Here is a 22564-nt window from a genome sequence, read left to right on the forward strand (position 1 = left end):
CTCTCATCAACCAGGATAATTGACTGTGGATGGCTCTGTTTGCAGGCAAGCCTTCCTGTGAGTCAGGCTGGGAGAAATGAAGGTGTGAAGTCTTACAGTGATATGTGATCATGTCACCTGAACTGGACTCTATCTTTAACCTGATGTCTTTCCATTGAGAAAGAGGAGGTGGGAACCCAGAGAGGGACAAAGGATTCCCGCCTTACGCAAAAGATATATAAATGGGTGGAACAGAACAAAAGGGGAGGAGCCATCATGAGGAATCCCCTAGCTACCACCTGAGCTGGAACAAGCGCTGTACCAGGCCTGGAAGGTGTCCAGTCTGAGGGGAAAAAAATTACTGAAGCATCTCTAAAGGTAAGATTATCTGTATTCAGTTTGATTAGACATAGATTTGCATGTTTTATTTTATTTTGCTTGGTAACTTACTTTGTTCTGTCTGTTACTACTTGGAACCACTTAAATCCTACTTTCTGTATTTAATAAAATCACTTTTTACTTATTAATTAACCCAGAGTATGTGTTAATACCTAGGTGGGCAAACAGCTGTGCATATCTCTCTATCAGTGTTATAGAGGGCAAACAATTTGAGCTTACCCTGTATAAGCTTTATACAGAGTAAAATGGATTTATTTGGGGTTAAACATCATTGGGAATTGGGCATCTGAGTGTTAAAGACAAGAACACCTCTGTTAGCTTCTTTCAGGTAAGCATACAGCTGTTAGGGGATGTGATTCAGACCTGGGTCTGGGTTTGCAGCAGGCTAGCGAGTCTGGCTCAAACCAGGCAGGGCACTGAAGCCCTAAGCTGACAGGGCAAGAAAGCAGGGGCAGAAGTAGTCTTGGCACATCAGGTGGCAGCTCCCAGGGGGGTTTCTGTGATCCAACCCATCACACAACCTTCACTTCATTCAGTCAGACTAAAGCAAGAAGCAAACTCTGAAGATATTTTGTTTGTGAAACAAGTATCAGAGGGGTAGCCGTGTTAGTCTGAATCTGTAAAAAGCAACAGAGGGTCCTGTGGCACCTTTGAGACTAACAGAAGTATTGGGAGCATAAGCTTTCATGGGTAAGAACCTCACTTCTTCATCATCTGGACCCATGGGAAGGAGACCCTGGAAGAATTCCACCATGATTTCAACAGCTTCCACCCCACCATCAACCTCAGCCTGGACCAATCTACACGGGAGGTCCACTTCCTAGACACCACCATACAAATAAGCGATGGCCACATTAACACCACCCTATACCAAAAACCCACCGACCGCTATGCCTACCTTCATGCCTCCAGCTTCCACCCCGGTCACACCACACGATCCATCATCTACAGCCAAGCACTGAGGTACAATCGCATCTGCTCCAACCCCTCAGACAGAGACCAACACCTACAAGATCTTCACCAAGCATTCTCAGAACTACGATACCCACACAAGGAAATAAAGAAACAAATCAACAGAGCCAGACGTGTACCCAGAAGCCTCCTGCTACAAGACAGGCCCAGAAGAGAAACCAACAGAACTCCACTGGCCATCACCTACAGTCCTCAGCTTAAACTTCTCCAACGCATCATCAGTGATCTACAACCCATCCTGGACAATGATCCCTCACTTTCACAGACCTTGGGAGGCAGGCCAGTCCTCGCCCACAGACAACCTGCCAACCTTAAGCATATTCTCACCAGCAACCACGCACCGCACCATAACAACTCTAACTCAGGAACCAACCCATGCAACAAACCTTGATGCCAACTCTGCCCACATATCTACACCAGCAACACCATCACAGGACCTAACCAGATCAGCTACAACATCACTGGCTCATTCACCTGCACGTCCACCAATGTTATATATGCCATCATGTGCCAGCAATGCCCCTCTGCTATGTACATTGGCCAAACTGGACAGTCACTCCGCAAGAGGATAAATGGACACAAGTCAGATATCAGGAATGGCAATATACAAAAACCTGTAGGAGAACACTTCAACCTCCCTGGCCACACAATAGCAGATATAAAGGTAGCCATCTTACAGCAAAAAAACTTCAGGACCAGACTCCAAAGAGAAACTGCTGAGCTCCAGTTCATTTGCAAATTTGACACCATCAGATCAGGATTAAACAAGGACTGTGAATGGCTATCCAACTACAGAAGCAGTTTCTCCTCCCTTGGTGTTCACACCTCAACTGCTAGCAGAGCACCTCACCCTCCCTGATTGAACTAACCTCGTTATCTCCATACTGATTTATACCTGCCTCTGGAGATTTCCATTACTTGCATCTGAAGAAGTGAGGTTCTTACCCACGAAAGCTTATGCTCCCAATACTTCTGTTAGTCTCAAAGGTGCCACAGGACCCTCTGTTGTTTGTGAAACAGGAATGATTAACCTTATTTACTGTTTAACCTGAACATTTGCAGAATCTGAAAGAACGGTAGCCCAGATTCTCCCCTGCCTTTCACTTGGGTTTGTCTACACTAGAGCTTTTAACTTAATTGATTACCAGGTAACTCTAGTGAGTTAACCCGTTTGTAGACGTGTGACTGAATAATCTGTGTTGCCAACCTCGAAGCATTCAAAAATCATGAGTCATTCCCCCTGCAAATCATGAGATTAACAATAATAAATGTGGGGTTCTTTTTGTTTGCCTTCAGTTCATTCAAGGCATGTTTTCACTTCTGGACTTCAGCATTTTTCAATCTTTTCTCCACAGTCCTGAGGGCTACTTACTGTTTTTAAATGAAAGCTGTGATTATCACTTTTGACTCCAGGAGCTGGAGCTTTTTAAATAATAAAACAAACCAAATACCACAAAAAAGTTGTAGCTGTTTACATGGTAGTTTGACTGACTGAAACACCTTCTATACCGGTATAACTGGGTCCACATTAAGGGGATTGCACTAATTTAACCAGATCAGGTGTGTGTGTTTGTGGTGTGTGTTTTTTAGTGATTTAGTCAAATTTGGTGCAAATACTGTGGGTACACAAGCCCCTTTAGGATAAACACCCCTACCTCCCCTCCACCTTTTTTCTTTTCTAGCTGTGCATGTTCTCATTATCCATATACATGTCTAATCCTTCTTTAATTCAGACTAAGCTCTTAGTCTCAATGGTATCTCAAATTCAAAAGGCTAATTGTGCATTATATAAAAAGATAAGAAATTATCAGTTTTAAAGTTGTTTTTCAGTATACACCCGTGAAGCTCATGGGATACATATTGAAACTGCTGATTTTTGCATAATTCTGGGACTAATATATCATTTCTTGATCTCTGTTCTAAGTGTGTCCTTAGCTCAGTTACATGAGCAATGTGTTAAAGTGTTAGAACAATCACTACAAGTAAAACCAGAAGGGGAGAAAACTCACCTTACTTTCAATCCAGTTCTTCTGAAAGGAAAGCTGTTATCTCACTGCCCTTCAGTGCTGCATTTGGAACAGATTAATTCAAAACTGTGAAATTAAAATGTGATGAGTGACAGTTCCCAGAAAAACAGCTGCTGCATTAGATTTTCATCATTGCAAGACTGATCAGCTCAACTTCTGGCCACTTTTTTCCACTGGCACTGAGCCTCAAGGATAAGAATTATTGTTTTTCTACTAGCTATTTCTAACCCACCTGCTGACTTCATGAGTTAAGAGATTTAATGGAGTACAAATGGGGGAATATTCTCAGGCCATTTTTAGTAAAATTCTGCTCTCAATAATACGTAGTCCATTGATGAGGGGCTATATGTGATATAGTGAAACCAGGTAATAACAGCCATTCTAGAAACTACCCCGAATCTGCTGAAAGCTTGTTCCACTGTGTTCTCATTTTTTAAATAATGTTTCACTAATATAATATGGAGCTCACAGAACTCTCTATACAGACTAAAACAGTGACAATAATGTTTGTGGTGGCAACAATTGCAGGTTGTTGAGCAGATATTTTTAGACCTTTGTTTTGTAATCAGTTGGGCATTAAATCAAACTTTTTTCATTCTTGACTATGATAGCAAGCTGCTTAGAACTCATTCCATGCAGCTGAGTGACTCAGTGGGTTACCAGTAACATGCTAAGCAGATGACCACATAATGAATTATGGTGTACATAAGAAGTAAAAGCTTGTACAAGGACTGGGAATTTAGCAGTCATGAAGACAGGTGCCAACAGTTAGTAAATAGGTTCTGTAAATACAGATTTTACCAGATAATTATGGGGCAGAAAATAAACCATGTAACACTGGACCAAATTCACTTACAATCCACTGGGCACTACTTATATTCATTGAAAACTATTGATTTTTAGCTTATTTTTTATAGAATACCACTTGTGTTCAGCACTGTACAAACACAGGGACCGATCCTAAATGGCCCTTACACAAGCATCCCAACAGCAATACATTCTTGCGTGAGAGCTATCCTCAAGACTGCGTGCTTGGCGATTACAATCTAATGGCCCTATTAGATTACAATCTAATGGCCAATCCCCACTCATGTGAGTTGTTCCGTTGATTTGGGCACCAGATTAGAAACAGATGATATAGTCTAAACATTAGACATTCCAAACTGTAAGGGCTACAGGCTTTTTAAAGCTATACTTAGGAAGCTGAAAATGATATATAAATGTGTATGCGCTAGGCAGCCAAGGCAACAGTGCTGGAAGAACTGAATGTTTGTCTCTTGACATTGGCACATGAAAGGCTCCTGACAATCCTGCCATCTCCATGTGCTTGATTAGCTCTTCAAGTCCCTTGGCAGAGACACTGGATTTCATCACTCTAGGCCCTATACACACTCTTATCCCTAAGAGGGGTAAGAGGGAATCCCTGTCAAGCTACTATTGGTCTCCCCCAAGCCCTCATGATCTCCTAAACTCCTACCCCTTCCTCTGTCCGCCAACATCTCCACTAGCTCCTGAGAATCCCAATAAGCTCTGTTTTATGCCACACCAAGCTCATAAGTGGCATGAGCAGAAAAGCGCTGATAAGGGATGGAGGATGGCAGCATCAGAAAACAGAGGTAGCTGATGAATGTAAGTGGGGCAGTCTGCTAATCCTCATGTAGCTCAAACAATTTATTCAGAATAAGGGAAATAACTTTGATAACTATTTATTTTCCAAAAGTGGACTTTGTCCAAGATGCTTTTAAAGTTTGTCAGTTTTGGGGAAATAAAGCAGCAAGTTAGAGCTCACTTTTCCTTTTTGCCATGTTTCTTTTTTTTTCTTTTACAAAACAACCACTTTTCTCCTAAAACTAACTCCAATGAAAAGGTTAAAATGGCAGTCTTTATATTGCCAGCAAACTCTCTTGGAGATAAGTCCTGAAATGAAGATGCTAACAATGGTAATTTTACTTATTGCCAATCTAGGAATCCCCTTAGACTCGAAGTGTGTGAATGAGTCACCCGTCTGTTCTATATATAGGTAACAGGCAAGAATCCCACAGCTTGAGAGATTGATGATTATTATATTAGTTAGGCAGCAATTTCTTTGAAATAGCCCTATAGCTTGGCTAGGGGAATGATTTTTAGGCAGCCAAGAAAAGTGCAGTTTTCCTATACTGTATCCAAAAAGTGATCAGTTTTAAGCTATATGTAACTCTGTATCTGAGTAGTGAAATGGGATGGGGAAAAATTAAATTATGCTCATATATGTATTACAAGTGAATAATTACAATGTGCATTTTTGTAGAAAATACTACATAATCCATCCACTAATGGAAAGTAGATCTAATCTAACACTGTAGTACCTTCCTTTAATTGTCTAATGTCTCATATCTGGAGATGACAAGCCACCTAACAAATCCCTGTAACCTGCATTTACTCTCCCCTCAGAAGCTCTCATCCCTGTGGGCAAGCCAGACCGCTGCAATTTGACAGGATTGCCAAACGTGGTATTTTTATTTAACATTTATATTGTGGTGGTACCTAGAGGCCAACCATGTCAGATGTCATTATGCCAGGCAGAGTGCAAACATATTGCAGTCCCTACCCCAAAGAGCTAACAATCTTAAACTGACGCTTTTATGAAAACTCATGTGAGGTAACTAGTTGCAATGATGTTTACAAATGATCACTCTTGAGCAGGGAGGAATTAAGGCTAATTGTAGCATAAATTATTTAAAAACAAAGGGCCCCCAGATGGCTCTTCAGGAGGAGTTGGTTGTTTCTGAAAACTGAAGAAATTAGTAAAATGAGCCATGGGTAGGGGAGGGAAAAGTGGAGCACAGAGGTATGGCAATGCTGTTGGAAAGCCAGTAGGGGAATGGAAGTAAGGAAAACAATCAATGTGATAGAGGTGCTGCTATGCAAAAATTGAAGGATTTAATATTTGTCAGTCCATCTGCTCAAGCTTAAATTACTATTACATTTGATGGCAAAACTTTCATAAATGGAAACAACTCAAATGTGGCAGCCATTACTCTGGATAGACAGAAACATTTGTAGAAGAATAGATGCTCTAGCTGTGTGACTTCGAGCACTCTGTAATTGATAGTCTATAACTAAGTATATCCATGTTTATTTTCCTCATGCCATAACGATGAATAAAATAGGACAGGTGATACACAATGGGGACTGGATAGCTCAGAGTGTGTAATGGGTCAAAGAAACATTCTGCTGTAAGGTCATCAATTGAAATCCAGGTCAGTAGTACCCAAAAGTGTTGTTACCATTTAATTGCTGGTCAGTGAATCACGCTAACTAGCCTCAGTCAAGTATACAGTTGGTTAGTACACCAGCCCTATGCCAGGATAACTCCTTGCCATGTCTCAGCTGTCTGCCTGGGGCAGCCTCTGGGTTTTGTGGATAGTGGGCTGCAGAAAACTAATTGAAATGTAATAGGGCTCTATGTGGAGGAAGATATTTCTCTCTCTCCCACCCCAACCTGTCCACTACCGATCCCCTCCCACTGTGTGAAACCGATTGTTATGATGTAGCAGTAGGGAAGCAGGCCTTGGAACTCCAATTCAGGGCACTTTGGTGGGGCAGCATTAGAAAACTTGGGCAGCTGCTGCCTCTATCGTACTGGTTCTGTAGATCAATAGAACTCAGACCAGCACCTTTTATAAACAATCACTTTTTTTTTTTTTTAATTGCTGTTCTGTTGTGAGGGTCATTTGAGTCCAAAGTGCAACAACAAAGCACACAGTTTCCCAGTTTTGATGCCTTCTGGCAATTTGAGTTTCAAATGTCTAATCTGGAACAAAGGCGGTGCAGAAAAACAGGGTGACTCAGTGTCTGAGGCAGCGTACCAGACAGCTAGTAAACAATAGCCAACCAGCCTTATCTGGATTTTAGGAGCCTGCACAATGATTTCACCAAGCATGGATTTCTTCTCCATGTGTGAACTTGCTGAAAATTGGAAACATTTAGTAATTAGGGGAAATCTTTGTAATTTAATACTTTTTATTTCAGTTTTCAAAACTTTAGGCCCCAGATCATGTTCCTATGAGGAAAATACCCATACTGGGGGGGACAGGCAATTCTGTGGGGTTTCCCTGGTGGAGTTTCTTCTGCATTTTCCTAAGGGAGGATGGAATTTCCTCATATAAGAAAGTGAGGGTGTAGGTCACTGTCACAGGATGGACTGAGCCCTTTAAGAGGGAGTTGCTCCAGCCCACCTGTGCCTCATTAACAGCCTTGATTGGGCTTCATTGACAGGTGTTCCCTATAAAGAGTCAGAAAGGAACAGGAAACTGTGCCAGAAGAGAGCTGTAGTGAGCAGGAGATGCTGACTGGGAGAAGCTAGAGCCGGAAAGCTGAACTCTAGCTAGGAAGGGCTGGGAGTAATGTCATGTGAAGGGCAGACTGGGACAGAAAAAGAGTTGAGTATAGGGGTGATGAACTTTAGTAGGACCTTGAGGATTGTTTCTGGACTGTTTCTGTTACTAAACCAGATGCAGGCAGGGGTGATGTTAGCCATGACAAAGACTGTGTGGGGTTCTTAAGGAGACCTGAAGAAGGAAAACAGAAGCAGAGTGCTGCAGAGCCATCCTTGGCCATGAGGGTGTGCATAGGAGGTGGTTGATGCTGTAATAACCACAAATGGCCTGGATTATAATCAGAATCATAGAATATCAGGGTTGGAAGAGAGCTCAGGAGGTCATCTAGTCCAACCCCCTGCTCAAAGGAGGACCAATTCCCAACTAAATCATCCCAGCCAGGGCTTTGTCAAGCCTGACCTTAAAAACCTCTAAGGAAGGAGATTCCACCACCTCCCTACGTAACCCATTCCAGTGCTTCACCACCCTCCTAGTGAAAAAGTTTTTCCTAATATCCAACCTCCCCCACTGCAACTTGAGACCATTACTCCTTGTTCTGTCATCTGGTACCACTGATAACAGTCTAGCTCCATCCTCTTTGGAACCCCCTTTCAGGTAGTTGAAAGCAGCTATCAAATCCCCTCTCATTCGTCTCTTCTACAGACTAAACAATCCCAGTTCCCTTGGCCTCTCCTCATAAGTCATGTGCTCCAGCCCCCTAATCATTTTTTTTGCCCTCCACTGGACTCTCTCCAATTTTTCCACAGTAGTGTGGAGCCCAAAACTGGACACAGTACTCCAGATGAGGCCTCACCAATGTCGAATAGACAGGAATGATCATGTCCCTTGATCTGCTGGCAATGCCCCTACTTATACAGCCCAAAATGCCGTTAGCCTTCTTGGCAACAAGGGCACACTGTTGACTCATATCCAGTTTCTCGTCCACTATAACCCCTAGGTCCTTTTCTGTGGAACTGCTTCCTAGCCATTCGGTCTCTAGTCTGTAACAGTGAATGGGATTCTTCCGTCCTAAGTTGAACTTGTCCTTGTTGAACCTCATCAGGTTTCTTTTGGCCCAATCCTCTAATTTGTCTAGGATCCACATGGGCCCCTTCCTCATGGAAGCTTTATGCCTCTGCTTCTCTTTAGCCATGCCCAAGCTCCATATTACGGGCCAGATCTGCTATGTGAGCAGGGTGTGCTGTGGAAAAATGGATTACTTTTCCTATTACATTTCCAAGGGGTCAGTGGGGGAATAATGTGCATCTCTCCAGTGCCAGCCTGCCCATTGTCTGCCCTGATTTATTGTATGGCTCCTTGGATCCATATGTCTCTCCAGTGCAACAGAGGGGATGCTGTTACTGAATGTGGCTCTCTCCCCCAGTTTCCATAGGATGCATTAGCAGAGCTTTCAACTGGTAACATTTCAGCTTTTCCTTTGACACTCTATGTGGGGAAAATGTGCATTTGTACGATGATTTTATCCTCATAATTAGTGTTGGAAAAGGTTTCTTCTCACTAATGTGAGAATTAATCATATTTATGCAAAGCAGTAACTTTTTTCAAATAATAGAGTAACATGAGGGAAACAACTTCTAATTAGTTAATTACTACATCCCAGGACAATGATAATAAAATGTATCACTTGTTTAGCACTGTTCATTTGTAGACAGATCACTTTAAAAAGGAGGTCAGTATCAGTATCCCCATTTTATAGATGGAGAAACTGAGAGAGAGGTGAAATGTCTTGTCCAAGATCTTAGAGAGACAAGGTGGGTGACATAGTCTTTTATTGGACCAACTTCAGTTGGTGAGAGAGACAAACTTTCGAGCCACACAGAGCTCTTCTTCAGGTCATAGCTAATATGTCTCCCTAACATCTGGGTCCAACACAGCTACAACCTCGCTGCATATTGCTCAAGATCTCTCAGCAGACCTGGCAACAGAACAATCCGGACTCCCAGTCCATTGCTCTAGTCTATCCATTAGGGACACAGTTTATAAATCTTAACAATGGGATTCATTAGGTAATCAAAATCCCATTGAAAGTTAATGGTGAGTTAAGCACCTATCACATAATCTGAGACTTTCAAAGGGGCTTATCTCCATATTTTTAAATTCAGAAAATAAACTATTAAACACTGACTATTACAATAATTTCATTTCATGAGAGGTATGTTCAATTTATTATTGCAAAATTATTGGTTTAGACCAGGGGTTCTCAAACTGGGGGTCGGGACCCCTCAGGGAGTCGTGAGGTTATTACATAGGGGGTTCACGAGTTGTCAGCTTCCACCCCAAATCCCGCTTTGCCTCCACCATTTACAATGGTGTTATAAATCAAACACTTTTTTATATATTTAAGGGGGTCACATTCAGAGACTTGCTATGGGAAAGGGGTCATCAGTACAAAAGTTTGAGAACCACTGGTTTAGACATAGCAGTATCATATAAATGGCTTTTAGCTGTGAGGCATATACAGCACCTAAATAGTCTCCACATTTCTATTGTCCTTATTGCTCTCCCTTTATCAGACAGCAGGTCTCAGTATTTAAACTAGTGAGGTATGTAACAGAATTAGAAAATATAAAAGTGAATTGAATGTGATAAGGGATAGGTTTTGATCTAGACAAGAAAATCCTAGAGGTGTGTCAGAACTGAGAACATCACTAACATCAGTTAATTAGATGGAGATAGGTAGGGAATAGATGCATCTTATACATCAATACAAAATGTTCTTTGCTGTTTTACTCTGCCACTCAGCACCAGTGCACTGTGCCAAGTGCAGATCTGATTTGCGTCACTACTAATGGAGACTAGTGCCATAGCTAATTAACAGAGGGATAGCAAAGATAACCTTATAATGCTGAGGCTTGTAACAAGTTGAGAGTTTATTGTAGCAGTATAATGTTCATTTTCACCAGGCACAGTTTGGATACAAAGGTAATGACTGAAGTGATTTTTTTTATTAATATTGAAGTCTCTTCACTGAAGAAATTCAGCTAGCTGAATAACTTTAGATCATTCCTGAAAACAAGATGTCTTTAAGAAATCTAATCAATTCAGTGCTTAGATTACAAAACTGATTAGCTGTGAAAGTCATGCTGCCCTGCACATAGACACTGGCAGGCAAACTGGATAGAAGGGGATTTAGACTACAGTTGAGTGTTTTTTCAAGGCTGTGCTGATAGGCTGATGAAGAACAGCTGACAGACTGGGAAATCCATTGGCAGGGAATTCAGTGAGTCAGTGCTGAGTCACCTTCTGCCCTACGTGACAGAGAAAAGTGCACAGCAACAGTTGCTGGACTAGCATGCAGTCTAAAGAAGTGATCAGAAACTTCCCCCTTTCAGAAAGGGCAGCCTTGTCTGGCAGTTCACATAACACCACTTGAATATTGGACACGTGACACTGAAAACCTTGCGAAATTGGGAATTTAACACTAGAAATGGCTAAATTTCACACATGGTCACTTGGATATTCTAAATCCATGCGCTGTCATCTTCAACAAGAACTCCATTTATTCTCACCCTTTTTACGGCTGCAGGCGTTACTCTGACCTTTTTATTGTTTTCATTTATAAAAAGAATTACTGGAAGAATGGATTAATAAAACAAGCTAGAATTGAATAGTATGTAGCAGAACTTTAGACTCTAAAAGTTTAATAGATGTGGAGTGTGTTAACAAAAAAACCCCAACAACCTAAAAGCCCCGTTCAAAGCAAATCAAGAGATGGGATTTTATGTCTATAGTACAGCAGTGTGGAAGACTTGCAGCACAAAACTCCAAGCTATGCAACTCCCCTGGTTTGGGGTTTTGGTCTAAACCAAAATTCAAATCAGTTTGAGGAGTTAGTTGAACTTAACCTGGGGCTGTCTTTTGCCTTTTTTTGCATCAGAATCTTACAAAAATCACTACTTTTTTGTGTAAAATAAAATGCAGTTTGTCAAGCCCATCTGGATATCACTGAGATTTGGATTTGTTTGATGTAGGGCTTCAAACTTACTTGTATGTGAACTGATTAAAATGTTTATGTAAACTCCTGGGGAGTGAAACTGCTGAGTTGAATATAACTCTGTTTGGAGGTATTATGTAAACTTCAGCTCCATGCCTTGTAGAAAACATTTGATAAAAGCCAGTTAACATAGCATTATTATTTGTATTACCATAGTGCCTAGGAGCACCTGTCATGGACCAGGACCCGATTGTGCTAGTATGGTACAATATTTCAAAACTCCCATCCTAAGGTCCAAATTCTTCTCTCAGATACTCGGCACATCTCCAATTTTGTAAATAATTTATATCACTGAGAGGCTGAAATCAGCTACTTCTCAATATATTACAGTCCATCTGATTACACCTGGCTTCTAAAATTCATGCATCTTCAGATCTTCCTGTTGTCCATAGTTGTTCTAAGTAACCTCTAAAGAGGCAATTGTTAAGCATACTGGTTTATTTTATTTATGCTACTATCTTTACCCAATCAGGGTTGGATATTTTCAGATAAGGTTAAGATTTTCAAAAAATGACTTGGGTTTAATATCTTTTTGGGGTGCCCAACTCGACCCAATGAAAAACGAGAAGCCTGATTTTTTTTTCAGAAACAGGTGCTCAACACTTCCTGAAAATAGGCTCCTTCAAGGTGTCTCAAGTTGAGCACCCAAAATATGAGACCTAAAATTACAGGTCACTTTTGACAATCTTGGCTGTCTGTTACAAATGAATGAAGTGCATCATAACTAATCTCTTTCTGAACTGAAACAAACCTTCTTTAATGTGTAGAATCAGCAACTCCTCAGCTCCCTTTCTTCTGAATTCAATTCTCTGTGAAATTCCACATACCCACAAGCAGGCTATCCTTCCACCACGTTTCCAGCTTCCCTCTGACCTGTCTGACCCCTCCCTCCTCTAGCCTTTCCTCCACTGGCCCATACAACCATTAAAGGATTTTTCCAATCAGATATTATTTGGATTGCGTTGCCCAACTGTATCTTTCTCTGCCATGTTGAAACCTTGCTTGAGCTGTAGGACTAGATACATCTCAGATTTTACTGCACACCAGAAAAAGTAAGAATTGAAAGTAGAAACCTAAGGCCTAAGCAGAGAAAGAGCCAAATGCACAATGTATTTTTAAAGACATATATTATAGTGACCTGGATGGCAATGTATGGGAGAAATATCACAGAGGGCTGGATGTGAAGAGACAGAAGGGACAAAGGGCCTGCCTAGAGCATGTAATGGTGGGTCACAAAAGGCTGGACTAAGGGAAGGGGATTGAAAAAAAGGTCTTGCAGACCTAATGAAGGAAGGGGGAGAGAAGAGTTGCAGGTACTTGGATGTAAAGAAAAGGGAGACAGAGGTCTAAGTAGGAGTGAGGAAAAAATGGGCACATGATCTAAACGTTGTACTTCTGCAGATTTGGGAAAACATTAGCTTCAAATAAAATAGCCCAGGAGTTTTCGGACTTTTTGATACTGTGGGCCAATTTTTAATAGAAATTGTCTTGCGGACAAGCTCCTCTCCCAGTCACAGTCACACAGATTACCTCACCTCACGTAGCATGACATCCATGAGCTAATTATAGCAATTGCTTACACAGAAAAGTACAACTAGTAAAGCATATAATGAATTTTTGCTGTATTTAGTTTGCTTTATCAGCTGGATATAAGGAAAGCCAGCAGCCTTGTTGTCTTCATGGACCAGCAAGTGTTCCAAGAACCAATAGTGATCCACTGGCCACAGTCTATGAGCCTCTGAAAGAGTCAACAACATAAACCCCACTCACTGTGAAATTAGATAAAGGGCACAATTTTAATGGTATTTGCAATACCTAACTGATTTAAGAACCTACATCTTATTTTTCAAATGAATTTTAGGCACCTAGGAAACTAAATCCTATTGACTTCCAAGTTGGGATTTTCGCTCTTAAGTGCCTAAATCCCTTTTGAAAATGAGACTTAGGCTCCTAAATCAGAAAGATATTGCAATGCTGAGTGCAGAAATGCCTAAATACCATTAAAATTCTAGGCCAAAGTGTTGACTTCTGCATTTATCAGTGCTAGCTAGGATCAGAAATTGCAATTTTTCCAGCCTGGTGAAAACTAGGAAGCGTTGACTGTCTCACTAACTGTGCATAGCATTAGCTGAATAATGACTAATAATTAACTGAAACTCCACAATGCTAACCATCAATCCTAAAGAACATTATTTTAGAGGGAACAATATACAAGATTTTACCTGGTATTTTTTCTTCCTTCATTGTAGTGTCCAGGATTTTCTGTTCGGATTAGGATTAACTGTTGGCACCATGTAGTTTCATCTGAACATTTGTTAATTGTTGGATAATGCTGCTAGATGGCTATTCTGGAAATACGGAATGGGTTTCCTAGTTACAGTATTTCTTTAGTGAAAGGCAGGCTCTAGGAACAAAAGTGTTTAAAATGCAATTATGCTCTGAAAAGTGATTATGTAAAAATAGCATCAAGGGGTCTTCCGTATATTACCTATCCAAGACTTCCAGATTAAAATTGCCTGTTTGCAAGTAAAAATGTGTTTCTAACTACCAGCCCTGCAAGTCAACCTGGGACCTGATATTCAAGCAGGGTTCTTTTCTTCTTGTGCATCACCAGCAATAATTTAGTTAAGAATTCTGCAATTGGAACTCTTCTGTTGAGATATGTGTGAACCACCTCTCTACTAAGAGGTGAAAACAGAGGTATCAGGTCTGCTGGGTCAGAAGGTTCTGTTTTTATATAAGTGCATCAACACATTTTTAAAAAAGAAACTTCTAACGGTATAAGTATGGAGAAAATAAATGGCCTTATTGTTCTGGGCTGAAATTCAAACATTGCATAAGATGACATGTACATATACATCATACCTGCACCAGTGAGCAATATATATAGTTTGTATAAGATACTTGGAGTGGCTTCTAGTTGAGCAGGCATAGCAAAGCTTCTATTGGCTTGGCTGGAAGATGATTGTTTCTGACTCCCCCTCATAAAAGTTGTTTCCTATGGTTTCAAGGCTCAGCTCCTATAAATATGGGATTAACATAAAAGGGCCAAAAACTCTGACCTAAAGTCATCTTTCAGTTATATTCATGTACCCAAGGATTCCACTGAAGCCACAGGGGTCACTCCAGATGCACACCAATTCTGCACTGAGTGGAATTTGGCCCACTGACTTGCATTGAATTATACCAGTAGCAAGTTTGGCCCAGTAAATTCAGCCATCAAACCAGGAGCCTTCTAATTATTCCCTTCAATTTACTATTTTCCTCTAGCTTGTAGCCCAGTCAATTTGTTGTTGTTTCAAGACTGAGACTTTGGGCCATATCGCTTTCAAAATGGCTAATCCTATTCAGATTCCTTGTAGGGCCACCTCCCAGCTTTATAGAAGCCAGATCAGGTAAGGCTAGTTCTCTTTTTGTCATTGGCTGTTCAAATTATAGGGACATGGAACCAGTCTTAAAGTGTAAGGGCAAATTCTATTCTCACTTATTTGTGGAGAGTTATCAGGATGAGGTTGGAACAGGCAAGGAAAGACTTAACTGTTCTCTCACCCAGAAAGGGAGCCACTTGGGTATAAGGGTGGAAGCCCATTGTTGAAACTGTGAGATGCTGCACTGCTTTGTTGTGGTTCAATTTGTCCTGTATTGGATAAGGATCGTCAGCCCAGCCTCTTCCACCAGCACTAAACTGGCTTAAAAATCAGTTGTAAAGATATGTGAATGTTCAACTGAAGAAAAAAATTAATCTGGAGTATAACCCTCTTAATCATGTGGCAGAAGGTTTGAATTTGATTGAACTGGATCAGCAGATGATGTCAGCATCCTCCATAAAACAAATCTCATTTGTAAACAGTTGGGTGAGTCAAACTCATTTCCTTGGTTAACAGGAATAAGATTTCATAAATGTATAGCAATCCCATTTTACATTAGTAACCAACTGTATGATATGATCATCAACTGATGTGGCATGGAGCCAGGATGGAGGGAGCTGCTCCTCACTCCACTTTCTGGGAAGGGAGTGGATAAACAGAGTTGGTTTTGGAAAATCTAGCAGGCTTTGTTAGCATGTGGCCCTGTACCGGGATGGTTACCCGCTCCTGCCCTGAGGGGTTTAAAACAGCCCTGGAGGAGGGCTGTGGAAGGGCAAGATGCCTGGGCTGATTGGGAGGAAGCAGGCTCAGTTGGGGCCATGCCACAATCAGGGCCCAGCTTGCTCTATAAAGGCTTGAGCCAGGAACTCAAGTAGACACTCACTCTCTGCATTCAGAGAGAGAGAGAGAGAGAGAAGGGCCTGGCTGCAGGGAGCTTGAGACAGGGTACCTGAGTGGAGCAGGGCTCGGGAAAGGCAGAGGAGTTGGGGAGTTCCAGCCTGGAAAGCCCCAGGCTGTGACCTAGCATTGGGCCAACAGGTACTGGGGGTTGCAGAGGGCAGCCCACGGGTAGGCAAAGGCAGCAGGTCCAAACCCAACCTCACCTGTGATGAGTGGCTGATACTGCAGTCTGCCCCAGGGAGTGGGGCTAGATGGTGACTGGCAGTAGCCTTACACTGAGGTGAGGTGGGGATAGTGGGTGGGGGTTCCCTGAGGAGGGGAGACCCTAAGACTGAGGGGTTACTGCCAGGGGGCAGCACCCCAGGTACAAGGGCACTGGGGTCCCGGGAGGGACACAGGGGCCAGAGGACAGGTGGACCACTGGTCTGCAGAGGGCGCTCCAGGACACTGGAAGAGCTAATTCCCTGAACAGACCAGCAGGAGGTGCCGCAGGGGTGAGTCCGCTCATCCACAGGCTCCCTGGAACTGTTTATAATGTTTTAATATTGCTGTCTTGCCTTTGGACTGGCATATTTCCTTTACTATTCTATAAGTGGAAACTTGATGAATCTATGTGCTTCCCCATTTTATAAGTTAATTCAATACATTTAAATATGAGTCACAAAAATAAAATGGTGAGAGATTCATTCAACAACTCAGAAGCTAATTTAGTGACCATTCCTGCACCTGTACTATGCCTTCAAATACTGCTTACTTCAGTGGAAACTTGAGGAAGCTCAGTTCTTATAGAGGTCCTCAGCACCTCACAGGAATAGGGCTTTATGTAGATAGACAAGTGCAGCAGAGTGAGAGTTCTTCACTATGCCATCACTGGGGCCCTACCAGTCCATTGTGGTCAATTTCACGGTTATAGGGTTTTAAAAATAGTAAATTTCATGATTTCAGCTATTTAAATCTGAAAATTTCATAGTGTTATAATTGTGGGGGGCCTGACCCAAAAAGGAGTTTGGGGGGGGTGTCGTAAGATTATTGGGGGGGGGGTTGCGGTACTGCTACCCTTATTTCTGCACTGCTGCAGCTGGAGAGTGGTGGCTGCATAGCTCCACTGAAGTCAATGAAGATACACTGGTACACCAGCTGAGGATCTGGTTCTGTGTTTATCCTGTTGTTGTATTTTATATTTAAATCTTGAGCCTGAATGGAAACTCAGAATGTGGAAACAAACAATAGCATCCAGGAAAATTAATTAGGACAAAACTGTTTCCCCATATAAATGAATAATACAAATCATAGCGTAATTCTCCATAATTTATTATGCTTTGGAATTATAGTTGTAATTATTACTTATAATGCTAGACAGATTGTTAAACCTTCTGATTTTAATACTTCAGGGTCAGCCTGTGGCTTTAAAGGCTGCCTGAACCAGGGGGAAGGAGGCGAGCTACAAAGTTAACATGCAGCAAGGTCAGTCACACTTACACATAGGGGCTGGAACTATAGGTACTAGGGGTGCTGTCGCATCTCCTGGCTTGAAGTGGTTTCCATCATATACAGTTTGGTTTAATGGCTCCCAGCGCCCCCACTATAAAAATTGTTCCAGCACCCCTGCATTTACAATAGGGGCTGCACTGTCACATCAAAGAGCATCACACTCTTCCCCCCCCCCACCACACACACACACACACACACACACACGCACACACTTTTCATAGGGTTCCCCTTTGAGCCAGATGAATATTGCTACCTGTAGTGGACTGGAAACAAAACTATGGCTCATCCTTTATCTCATTCTTCCCACTTCCCTTCCTCCCCCATTACCCTGTGACTAGTCCCTAAATATGAGTGGAGCAAAAGGGGGAGAAGGCTCCTTGTGCCTTCTCCCACCCTCCTCCACCCCCACTGTTTGTGGACCCATTCAGGGCTGTCACTATTTAGTCCTTAACCTATACCAAAACTTCTGATGCTATCAGCAGAATACTCTGCAGGCTCAGTGAGTGACTGCAACAGAGACCAGACAGTCAAGTACATTTTCCCAGCACACAGTAAGGGTATAATTTTGGACAATGATAATATGTTGCATTACTATAGCACCTGCCATCAGAGAATTCCAAGGCATTTTACAAGGGTTAATTCAATAAACTCTACAGCACTCCAGTGAGGTATAGAACATGATAAAGTCATATTTTCTTTTTTCCTGTGCTTAGTTCTGATGACCTTACATTGGGATTTTTAAAGGGAGAGGGGGAGTTAAAATTAAAGTTGTGAGTAATTCAAAACCACCGAGTTTTTCAGTTTCATAATGTTGGCATTGTACTTTATTATTTATTTTGAAGTAGTGCCTGTTGATTTCAACCAGGTCAAATCCCCATTGAGCTAAGCACTGTCCATATACTAAATTATAATTCCTATACCAAAGACCAGATCTTTTCTTTGGTTTCTTTTTGTGTAGACTTGCATACCTTGTGAGTTTGGGATTTGGATGAAATTGCTGTGTTTAACCTGGTTTCACATTGAAATTCTAAATCAGTACAGGTGTGCTCAAAAGTAAGCCCGGTTCACTTGAAACATTGGTGGTTTAGCAAGCCTCAGCGACAGTTTTTTCAAATCTGGGCTGTTTCATATTTGTAACAATATCTGAAACCAGTTTTACCTGGATTCAAATTTCATAGCAAACATTTCACCCTGCTTGTTAATATCCCAAGCTATAGTAGTTACATGGCTTCAAAATTTCTCTTCACTGCTCTTACAATATGTATTTATTATGCAATGTGGTTGGGCAAATTCTTATTGAAGCTGGTGGGTGTAACTGCTGCCCTTCATACAGGATAAATGTAAGAAACAATCAAGCTCTTTCGTGGAATAATGTAGTTGAAAAAATAGGAGCCACCACCCAAAACATAGGCACATGGCAATGCTTGAGTAAAAGCTGAACCATGTGACCCAAGGGGTTTCCCTAGAGATTGACATAGCAAGAGCAGGAGCTGGCACACTGGTGGATCTATGTCTATGAGAGAGATAAGAGAAACACAAAGAAGAAACCTCAGACCCTGAGGGAAAAAAAGCAAAGAGCTGTGGGGGAGGGGAAACAGCAGGGGGCTAGCCTCCCCAGCCAGGAGCTCGGGGCCGGATAGGAGGGTCTTATGGGCCTGATGTGGCCCATGGGCTGTAGTTTTCCCACCTCTGTGCTACAGCGATAGGTATATCAGAGAGAAAGACAGAGAGATCAACTGGGGTTTTTGTGGCTGTGGACCAATCCCATTGAAGTTAATGGAGGTATCGCCATTTGCTACACTGTGGCTTTTAATTTGCAGGAGTAGCTGTGAAAGGCAAGAGCTTCCTTTCATGACTGTAAGTACAGTGAAGAGCTTCTATTCTGTATTTACAGAGTATCTGAGGTGGATTCTTCTAAAGTGAGCCTTCTCAGTTCAGGTAGAGGTTCCTAGGTGCCCTTTCTAATTTCTTCATGGACTATAGTTTTTGGACTTGGTGAGGGTAAATGGTACAGTTACAAAAAATATGAATCTGTTCAGACCAGACCACTTTAATGTGGTTGAATTCCATTCTTACATCACAGGTTCACATTGACTAGACTTGAATGTTGTTGAATCTTTGTACCTTGACTGCAAAAGATTCTCTGCTTTCAGAGCCCATTCTCAGTACAGAGAGCAAGAAGATGGCTTGACTCATGAGCAAACAGCCAGGCAAAAAGCCTGGCTCTTTGGAAGCCCATCTACAGAATATGGGGGAACAGCTTCCCATGAAAACACTCCTTTCCTGAAGCACCCATCCTCCACTCATCCCTCGAGCCAGGGCATCTATCAGCCTGGCATAAGAATGTGCCGATGAATCATGCCAGGGTTAAGTTTCAGTGAATTTTATAGGTAAGCCTTGTAACTGTGGGCTAAATATTGGTTCCTAAAGCTGTGGCCCTTATTTATTTTAGTGGGAGCTTCTGGGTGTTCAGCATGTTGGGAATCTTTCATTTATTTTAGTGCCTAAATATGAATTTAGGAATCTTACTTGAGATGTCTATTTTTGAAAATCTTGGCTTATGACAGCAGCCACTGGAGTCAGTAGATACTTACTGTGACGGGGGTCCCCCATAAGGATTTATGGAATGTGCTTATGTATGTATATATGACATAACTGGAATATGTTTTAGGCTACATGTCTCATGTAACATATCTATGTAAAGGTTATGATCTACTGAATGTATTCATCCTATTTGTATGCATGTATCATTTTCGTATTCAAAGTTATGAATATTGGTTGTGTACTGGCTTGATTTTAACTAGCCTAGTAGAGCATTTGGTCAGCTTCTTGAGAAGTGCAAATTAAGTGCCTAATGAAAAACCATCTAAGCCAACAATGAACTTGAAGATACCAATCCACATCTGAGCCTTCCCAGGAATGTGGCTTGGCTGGTAAAAAATGAGTCATGCATGGATATGTGACTCCAAAACTCGATCTTGGAGCTGGACTTTGCATAGGAGTAAGGAGGGGGTCTCCACCCACAAGAGACAGTCTACTTAAATCCCTGGGTGACCCCTGCATTTTTTTCTTCAGCTGGCTAAAAAGTGAGCCTCTCCACCCCCACCCCCCCCCAAAGGATACCTGAAAGAAACTGGAACAAAGGACAGTAACTACAGGGGGTGAGAGTGATTGCTGGACCCAGACTAGCAGAAGACTAGTCTGTAAAAGGAAGCTTACTGGAACTGGTGAAGTTTTATTTGTATTCAGTTTCTTAGACATAAACTTGTGTGTTCTATTTTACTTTACTTGGTAATTCACTTTGTTCTGTCTGTCACTACTTGGAACCACTTAAATCCTACTTTCTGTATTTAATAAAATCACTGTTTACTTATTAATTAACTCAGAGTGTGTATTAATACCTGGGGGGGGGGGGCAAACAGCTGTGCATAGCTCTCTATCAGTGTTATAGAGGGCAAACAGTTTGTGTTTACCCTGTATAAGCTTTATACAGGATAAAATGGATTTTTGGGGTTTGGACCCCATTGGGAGTTGGACATCTGAGTGTTAAAGACAGGAACACTTCCGTAAGTTGCTTTCAGTTAAGCCTACAGCTATTAGGGGACGTGGTTCAGACCCTGGGTCTGGGTTTGCAGCAGGCTAACGGATCTGGCTCAACCCAGGCAGGGCACTGCAGTCCTAATGTGCCAGGGCAGGAAAGCAGGGGCAGAAGTAGTCTTGGCACATCAGTTGGCACCCCCAAGGGGGTTTCTGTGATCCAACCCATCACACTTACCCCTATCATATGACAGATGTATGGTGTGTGGGGTTTTTTTTTGTTTTTTGTTTTGTTTTGTTGTTTTTTTGGTAAGCCTAGCCCAGGTCATGTGTGTAGGGTGCCACCATGCCTCTAGCCAATCTCGACAGCTGTTTTAGTAACTGTAAGTATGGGATGCAATTGTTCACAGTCTGGCATGCCTTCTGCCATGCTGCCCAGTTATTCCACATCTCATTTTCCACTGTAGTTTTTGCTATACATTTTTCTCATTTCTCTTAAATTTTTCATCTTTGTTTTTTTTAAAATGCTGTGTACATAGTGTTACACCCTAGACCTGAGGCAAGTGGAAGGAAACAACCATGGTGGTTTCTGGTCCAAACTCTGGTGATGGAAACACAGAATAGTGGTGAAGGTTATAATGACTAGAAAATGGTTGATACTAAATAGTGTTATGGGTATAACTTTTAATATAATAGTAGCTACCACAGTCAGTGGATAATTACCCTTATCACAGTAACCCCAGTCCAGACAGCTAATGAGGGCCAAGAAATCTAGCTATCTATTCAGGTATTTGACCATCTAGATAAAGTTCAGGCTATTACTTAGTACTATTCTAATGGTAAAGTGGTGCATGTTCCATCTATTTGACGCTCAGCTGCATAAAAGAAATGTAATAACATGCTAATAGAGGATATGACAGGGAAGGCAACTTACAAGAAGAGTGTGAAATAAAGTAGGAGAGGCCTGCTGAGAAAAGAGGAAGCAGGGAGTTATGATTACAGCCCTTAAAGTTGATAGTTAGAGTCCCATGTTAAGTGTGTATGCATGTAAAAGTTGGGCTGAAAAGGCAATGGCTGCTTTCTCACATAGTAGTTTTAACCTAAGTTTTGTCTCTGTTATATTTGGGTTCCTCAAAAGGGGGGAGGGGTAGAGGGAAAGCAGTCAGTAGACTAAGGAAGCCTCATTGACTCTGTTATTAAGAATGACATCTCTGGCTTGTTCAAAAATGGATAATTCTCTGTTAGGTGATGGTTGCTCTTTGTATGTTAGTTTATAGCTAGTATCTCTGCCAAAGACAAATTGACAGTTGTTCGAAGAAAATGGAGAGCAACTGGCAGCTAATCAACAAACTCCTCCACCTCATCCCATCAGAGGATATTTTCTTAGGCATTGTAACTTGGTTCTCAGTACTTTAAGCTCCATTTAATACACATGTTGAAATATGTAGTATGTTATTTGAAGTCAAAGAAAACGCTGAAAAACAAATTGTGAAATTTCACTTGGCAGAGGAAAGTTGC

The 22564-nt window shown here is 41.7% G+C and overlaps 1 long non-coding RNA gene across 1 annotated transcript; it reads left to right on the forward strand.

The window, feature by feature from the left end:
* The first annotated feature begins 4750 nt into the window (after positions 1 to 4750).
* On the forward strand, positions 4751 to 20883 carry LOC135984298 (uncharacterized). The gene is made up of 2 exons (XR_010602232.1): positions 4751 to 5006; positions 19663 to 20883. It is a non-coding gene; the product is annotated as an uncharacterized LOC135984298 (long non-coding RNA).
* Positions 20884 to 22564: the final 1681 nt, after the last annotated feature.

This window comes from Chrysemys picta, chromosome 6 (assembly GCF_011386835.1).
Source record: "Chrysemys picta bellii isolate R12L10 chromosome 6, ASM1138683v2, whole genome shotgun sequence".
Lineage (NCBI taxonomy): Eukaryota > Metazoa > Chordata > Testudines > Emydidae > Chrysemys > Chrysemys picta.